Source organism: Excalfactoria chinensis, chromosome 3 (genome assembly GCF_039878825.1).
Source record: "Excalfactoria chinensis isolate bCotChi1 chromosome 3, bCotChi1.hap2, whole genome shotgun sequence".
Taxonomy (NCBI): domain Eukaryota; kingdom Metazoa; phylum Chordata; class Aves; order Galliformes; family Phasianidae; genus Excalfactoria; species Excalfactoria chinensis.
This window is the reverse complement of record NC_092827.1, coordinates 35,623,917-35,631,868: the sequence shown is the minus strand read 5'-3', so window position 1 is coordinate 35,631,868 and position 7,952 is coordinate 35,623,917.

Here is a 7,952-nt window from a genome sequence, read left to right as displayed (position 1 = left end):
TATTGATGCAAACATCTTACACTGACTTCAAACAGATTCCTGTTAAATGCTTTAGCAGTATAGTAATCCAAAAGAGGTAACATAAGAGGACAAAGAAAACTGTGCTGTTTGCTGTTAATTTTTCCTCATTAGAATATTCTACATTGCTCTTTAGCATAATTGATAGCTGCAGCTGTGTATCATCATAGTATCATAGTATTGTGTGAGTTGGAAGGGACCTTAGAGATCATCGAGTCCAACTCCCGGGATTCGAGCCCTCTGTGTAGCAGAGTGGCACTTCTACCACTTGCGCCACAGGGGGGATTCGAACCCGGGCCTCCGGTGTTGCAAGCGGCACTTCTACCACCGTGCGCTGTAGTGTATTTGATGATACACAGTACAAGGCCAACTGGAATATGAAGTACTGAAACTCAGTTTTTATCCCTGATTTTTATTAATCTTGACACCTTTAAAGAACATGCCATGAATATGGTGAGAAACAATTAACACTCATTTATAGGTAAGTTCTGAGTTCAGTAAAACAGTGCTTTAGTCAGGAAGATTGACTATAAAGATCTTGTTCAGAAAACTTCCTCAACTTTGGGATGCCATACTGCACTGCATGCACACATGTTCATTCCAACATTGCTCCTCCTATAATATATTTTTTTAAATTTCTTCCTATCTTCTCTTAATCATCCTTTTTTTTTCTGTTGCATCAAAACCTCAGTCCCTAACAGACAGGTTGCCTCTGAATTTGGCTTTCTGTGAGCTGCTTGCCTATCTTCCTTCTTTTCTGTACTACTGTTGAACATAACTTCATCTACTGTTAGCATTTTCTTTTTCTAAATATCTGTGCTCCATTGTGTATTGCAACTTGCTTTGCAGATCTCAGTTTACTTTATGTTCTCTAACCCTTGCCTTCCCCAAGGAATCCCAGTCTTCTATTCTATTTCTTGAATGCTTCCACATTCCTCTCTTGTTATCTTGTATTAGATCCTCCCAATTAATTCTACTGCAATTCCTGTTGATAAAATTGTAGATAATATGCATATGCATAATAAGTTTATGGACATGGTTTGGGATCAAATAATTCACAGAATGTCTGTTGTGATCTTTTCCTACCAAAATATGTCTCTTCTTTTATTTTTTTTTCTTTTTTAAAATTATTTTTAAATTATTACCTAGGTGAACATGCTCTTTCTTGCTAGTCAACAAATAGATTTGTCCTCAAAAATGTCTACTTAGTGTGTACAATACAGTAGAACAACTTTTCCCTATCTAAACAAAAAGTGATAATAGATAATGCGGTGAAACTGGATCTATCATTTTATTTCCCAGTATTTCTGATGAAAAACAACTGTTGCATATGAACTGTATTTCTCCATTTAAATATCTGTCTTTAGCTTTTCTCTTCCAAACGTGTTCTGCTCTTCCTTCCTTAATCATATTTCATATAATTCTTTTTTAAACCAGTGAAATATAGCCTTGTTTTCTCCTGAAGAAATGAAACTGTATTTATTCCCATACCACTCAAATCCCCTAAAAGACTGTGCAGGGTAATCTTACACCTACACACACATTTAATAAAAATTCATAAAAATGCAAAATAAATATGATTATAGAAATTTCACCAAAGAATGTTTTGTAAGCATGAAACAGGAACTTTTAAAAGATTAGCTATTCGTTAATCTTCGTTAGTAGTATTATTTAATACTAACTAATTAACTTTGTATGTGTGAACTGTTTGCTAACTTAATATCAAGGTATACTTCCTTCCTCTTTATAAGCATATTTTAATATGAAAGCATGAGTGAGTACAGGACAGAGCACGCAAAAAAGAAAATAGGTAGACTTCTCAGCAAGAAATGTGAGGTTTGTATTTGAAAGAACATAATACCAGCCAGACTTCCTTTGCTAAAGAAATAGTTTTTCACTCATGATCTGTGTAACTAGAAGATGAAAATTAAGTAATTGTTTGCATTTATATGCAGTGACTTTGAAAATGTCACTTTCACCTAAAAATAGACATCTAGCTAACAGAACAGCAGTAATTTTTTTTTTATTTTTATTTTTTTTTATTTTTTTCTACTCGTCTTGGAAGTATTGTTCTGATTTCAGTGGCCACACACTGATTTAAATGACTGACTTCACCAGCAATGGAGACCACTCTTAATTCAGTCTGTATATTAAGGTAAGAACAAATTACATTTTGTATCCCTACCAGGAAAAACACATGCTTTTTGATTGTGTACTTTTTGCAGCCAAAGAAAATGCCTTCTATTTTTCTACTCCTTTATGTAAACCATGATTTTTATAGGTCCTTTAATTCATTTCAAAATAGGGTTTTTTTATGACTCACCTGTTAGCTTAATATTTCAGCACATACAAAAAAACAAAAAACAAAAAACAACTGTATTCACATTTTTTATCTTCTTACATTAAGAATGAAAAAAGAAATCAGATTTGAAGAGTAACTACTTCAATTCTGGAAATAGATTCTTAGATTTACAAATTATTTTCCAAGACTTGCATTATCAGCTTAGAACTACAAAGCAGGCTGAGAACAGACACTGACTTAACACTGAAGAATAGAAGTTTCCCTCATATCACAGTTAAGACTGAATTTATCCAGTTCCACTTTGTCTAGGCCTTTGATATCTCAGAGCACAAATCTATTAGGGCTGCAATGATTCTTCCAGAATTCTCCCTTGAGCAGTTTTTGTAATCTGTATCCCAAAACAATTTACTTGTAAAAGTTCCAGACTTAAAGACTGAATAGTGTAGTTTCTGCTGCCATACTCATACTGAAGCATCAAGGTTCCTTCCCTAAAAATAAATAAATAAATAAATAAAATAAAAAATGGCTGCAATTGCTTTCTTCATTGGAATGAAAAGTATTGCTGATGTAATCAAGTGATCATGTAAAATCTTCAGACTGCTGTGAAGCATGTCAGTTACTAAAGTTCAAGTAAGATTTAGAAAAGATGCCAGGCAACATAAAAAAGAAAAAAAAAAATAAAAATGACTGTGTTAGGACTACTAAGATTTGTTGCCAAAAGTATTGATGTGAAATTATAATACAAGTGCTATACTGATATACTGGTATGACCACTTAGAAACAGTGCAGTTTAAATATCTTCAATGAGGAAAACAATGAAATCTAGACAGTGTTTTCTTTACTAGTTAGACCTGCATTAAAAATACTTTTATATATCTAAATGAAAGATCACATCAACGATACATATAAGAAAGCCTACAAAAGACAACCAACCAACCAAGCCAGCCAAATCAGCATGAGCTGATGTTCAAATGCAGTAAAAAGAGATTTGTGTAATCCTCAGAGGATTAAATCATAGACAGTAAGAAGACAAGTTCATTTCTATGTACCACTGATGACACTGATACTGAAGTGTTAAATGCAGCTCTGCTATTTAAAGGTGAAAAACAGAACAAGGAAAGAAAGAAATAGTGCAAGTGCAAGTAAAAACCAACCCTTTATACTGAAACTCAATATGTTCAGCTTTTTTTTAAGAGAGGCGAATCAGTGTGGAAATATTCATGATGGTGAAGGTGGAGACTCTTTCACTTAATGCAGAAATGTATAATAGGAACTAATTACTAGGAAGATTCCAAAAAAGAGAAATAGTAGAAATGGATTGTGTTTTTGTTGTTGTTTGTTTTTTCTTCATTTTGAAGTGATTTTTTACTATTATTGTTTGAATGGATCCTAAGAATCCTAGTCATTACTGTTGATGTTTTTGATGTTGTTTGTTTTGCCTTAAAGAACATACAGTTTTAGTGTTAAACTAATTGTTGAATTAAGGCAAATTCACAAACAGATTGGCTGGCAATATATGAAAGTCAATCCTAGTTTTGATGAGATAAAAATGTCATAAAACTCTGGTTTAAATTCATATCATCTTTGCTTTGTTATTGCATAGCGCCCAGAGGGTCCCTGGTGCACTACAAAGAGAAACTGTGATAGTGGGCTGGGAGAAGGAGGTCAGAGTTCTTGGGAATTCCTCAGTAGAATCAATTAACCTCAATGAATGGTTCCCACCTTGTGATTTACAGACTAACAAGTACTTTTAATTTGCAGGGATATTTAGAAAAGCCACCAAGCTTGGTGATCAGTGGATGATCCATCTTCCTTTTCGCCCTCTTACTCTTCTCCCAAAACTTAGCAGAAGGCCACAACGTTCTCTAATTATTTGAGGCACAGAGTTTGTGGGCCTTCCATAGCACTTGTGAAGGGGGTGAGATGCATGTATCTCTGTATTCAGTCATTTCTACATCTCGTCTCTGACTATCGGTTTATGTTGAAAATATAAATAAGCAGGGGAAATGAGAGTTCTCTTCTGTGCTGTTTCTTTCTTTAGAAGTCAGCAATGCTCAGATGGTTTTCATAAGTAATATTTTTACTGAGCAATACTGCAAAGTCCACAAAGTTCAAAATAGAAATTGTTTTTGCAAACTCACACACAAACACATACATATTTACCAGTGTATATTTTAAAACATCAGGAACACTTTAGTCATGGCAGATGAGAAGAAAATTCTGAGCAGTCAAAGATTCAATATTATCAGCTTGTTTTATGAGAAAACTTTAGAACTGTAACCAGCACTAGGTCAGGAAAAAAAGCAAAAACAAAAGACAAAACCATGAAAATACATGCTCTAAAAGGTGAGGAGATCACACTACTGTTACAGCAGATTAAATAGCTGCAGAAGTGAAGTAGATTTAAACTGACTTGTATATGAAACTATCTCCATAAACAGCATTATCAACCTATGAACCCCAAACAGAGATGAAAATTGTATTTTGCTATGTTATGGGTACTGAACATAAAGACAACCATTTCTTCAGAAAATTTAAAATTTAAGGTTTTAACAACATTTAGAAAATGAAAATGAATGTGAGGTGAGATAGTATATGACCAGAAAAAAACTGGCAAGAGAGTCACATTTGTCATATAAGTGGTTAAAATGGCCTTTGTGGTGTCATGGTTGGTTGCTGGACCAGCTAAGGATAATAGTGACAGATTATTTTATTACATTTTGCGTTTATCCCTGCTTGAGGTGACTCTACAGAACTATTTTTATACTAACAATTGTGCTGATTTCTCAGACTTTCTATCTGAGGTATTACTGATGTAATTTAATTAAGTGCACTTTTTATTCTTGCATTTGAGATGGATCCATGTTGAAAGAAATAAGTTATAATAATTGAAGATTCAATCATACTTTAATAGGAGCTTCCATTTTCAAATATTTGATCACATATTATCTACTTAATTTAAAGATCTTATAAGATCTTCTGTGCTATATATATGCTTGAACTTTTCCCTTTGTTATACTTCAGCGTAGTTATTCTTGTATTTCTGAATCTCATCACTGGATATCTTTTTTTAAGTAAGGCAATTTAACTTTATATGACAAAAATGAAAAACACTTCTGAAATAAACTATAATGAAACATCAGATCTGATATGAAACATGACCTCAGCTAAGGGCTTCGTCTGATAGGTATTATAAAATATCTGACTGACATTTTTAGAGATATTAGTCTCTTATGTCTCCATTTTTCTGTAAGAGCTATTCAGAAGTGTTTTAATTATCATACTCTCTACTTTTAAAGTTAGCTTAGGACTACAGAAACACCTCTGTGTAGTAAACCTGAGCACAGCTTGAGCCTAGGAAACTGGGAGATGGACAGCAAATTCAAAATTATGGTGTGTTTTTTTTTTTTTTTTGTTTGTTTGTTTTTCTCTTTCTCTTTTTTTTTTTTTTTTTTTCCATTTACATATAAGATTGATGTAAAAATAAATATTGGATAAGAGATACAGCTCTATTTCACATTTAACTAGGACAGGAATGCAGGAATGGGAGTCCGCTTTCAAAGCAGTGAAATATATAGCTCTCAGTCCACAATTTTCTCATTTCAGAATGATCTTCCATAATGATTAACACAATCAGACACAGCACTATGCTCACCATAGTGAAAGTAAAATTACATCCTTACACCTGATCCTCAGATTAAATTCAAATAATTTTGCAGATTTCCCTGGAGCAACAATGAGAACTTGGATTAAATTGTTTTTCCATTTTGGAGCATTTCAGCTCTGGAATAAATTGAAGATGTCCCAAGATTCATCATTTTCTTGGTCAGAGGTGCATTAAAAGAATGAAGCTCTAGTAACTTATGCTGGTGGCAGTGTCCATCAGTTTTACAGTAGTGGCATAGAACAGATTTGGAATAAACACAGTTCTTTGCAAAACCCACTGAGAATTCACTGTTATTGAATCCAAAAGGGAGTTTATTCCCTGCCCAGGATGACTCTGCTAACAGCCTTAAGGGCACTCTGACTGCATCGCTCACATGTAATCTGAATAGGCCACCACCTGGGTAGGGCAGAAGTCCTCTTCTCACTTGTGAACACTATGGTGTTTCAGTGTGGGGTGAAGATAATGCATTATTTATACCTTTCAAGTGCTGATCATCCAGTTGAAAACTAAACAAATAAATAAATCATATTCCATGGAAATTATGTCAGACAGCACCACTATCACTGACAATGGAAATTGTCATCCTGTAGCTCTTAAATCATTGCAAGTGAATAGCCATGAACTACACTTGGGAATAACATAAATGTCAGAACTTACAAAGAAAAGTGAAAAGTAAATTCACAGGCTGAAATAAAATAAAATAAATAAATAAATAAATAAAACCCCTTAATTAATAAAGATGTGGTGTCATCATTTCATTTATGTTTTCAAAGACTACTTAATTTTTAACAGGTGACTCATAAATTACAAACATTAAAATTCAGTTGTAACCAAGTGAAATTGATCCATGATTGTATGTCACATATGCATTGTCAAAGGCAATGCAGCTCTAATCTGAGTGAACTCTGTCGTGTGCAGATGAGACATTCTGAGATGTACAAGCAGTGCCTATGGAGAATTACAGCCCACCTATCCATTCCTCTAGCACAAAGTAACTCCATACTTGGAGCAAAGGAATTTTTTAGTCTTTTGCTTACGATACAAAAGGGTTTGAGAACAGAATTCTAGATTCTTGGGGTGACATTTTCAATAAAGATAAAAGAGTTTGAAACATATTACTTTCTTAAATATTCTTATGTATCCAATAACTTATTATAAAAATAACTTACTTAAAAATACTAATTTTTTTCATTTAATATTTTCACAATAAAAACAATTGAGTGAAATTAGCAAAATCATTAGAATCAATACACACATACATGTCAGTCATTCCCTTACATGCCCACCTCCAGCTATAGTCATTAATTAGGTTGTCAAGTTTTGAACTTTCTCTCATTAACTTTGAAGGAAAAATGTGAATTTTCTTTTTTGTTTTGTGAAATATTTGTAAATAATGTTTTCATTGTTGCTTACACTGTGGATATCTTACAGTGACTGTAAAATGCTTATACTTAAAGAAATGTAGTAAAAAAGTTTTTCTGAGACAAATGGGACACTCATTGATAACAGTAGGTAATTACCTATACAATTAAACAATGAACTATAAAATAAACTCCTTGAACCCACAGATTGGAAAAAAATAGGATCTCAAAATAGCAATTTAGTTAATAGCAAATAGCAAGGTTGGATAAGGGAGGAATTAGTAATGGTAGCCCATCCCCTATTATCACAGCTGGGTGTTCCAAGTCTCTGAATGATGTGACATCTACATAAAGGAAGTCTTGTAGTCCTTTTACCACTGTGTGCTAAAAAAACAGCGCAGTGAAGGTACATCTCATCTGGCTATGGCTCCCTGCAGGTAATTTTCTTTTGCCCTTTGACAGAATTCAGTCCTTTAATAATATAGGCAAACACTTGATGAACACCTCAAGTAGTGCAAAGACAGGAAGAATTAGTCTAAACCCACTCTGACGCTACTGGCCAACTCAACAGTGCAGAAGGAGACTTCCTTCCTATTTCTAAACA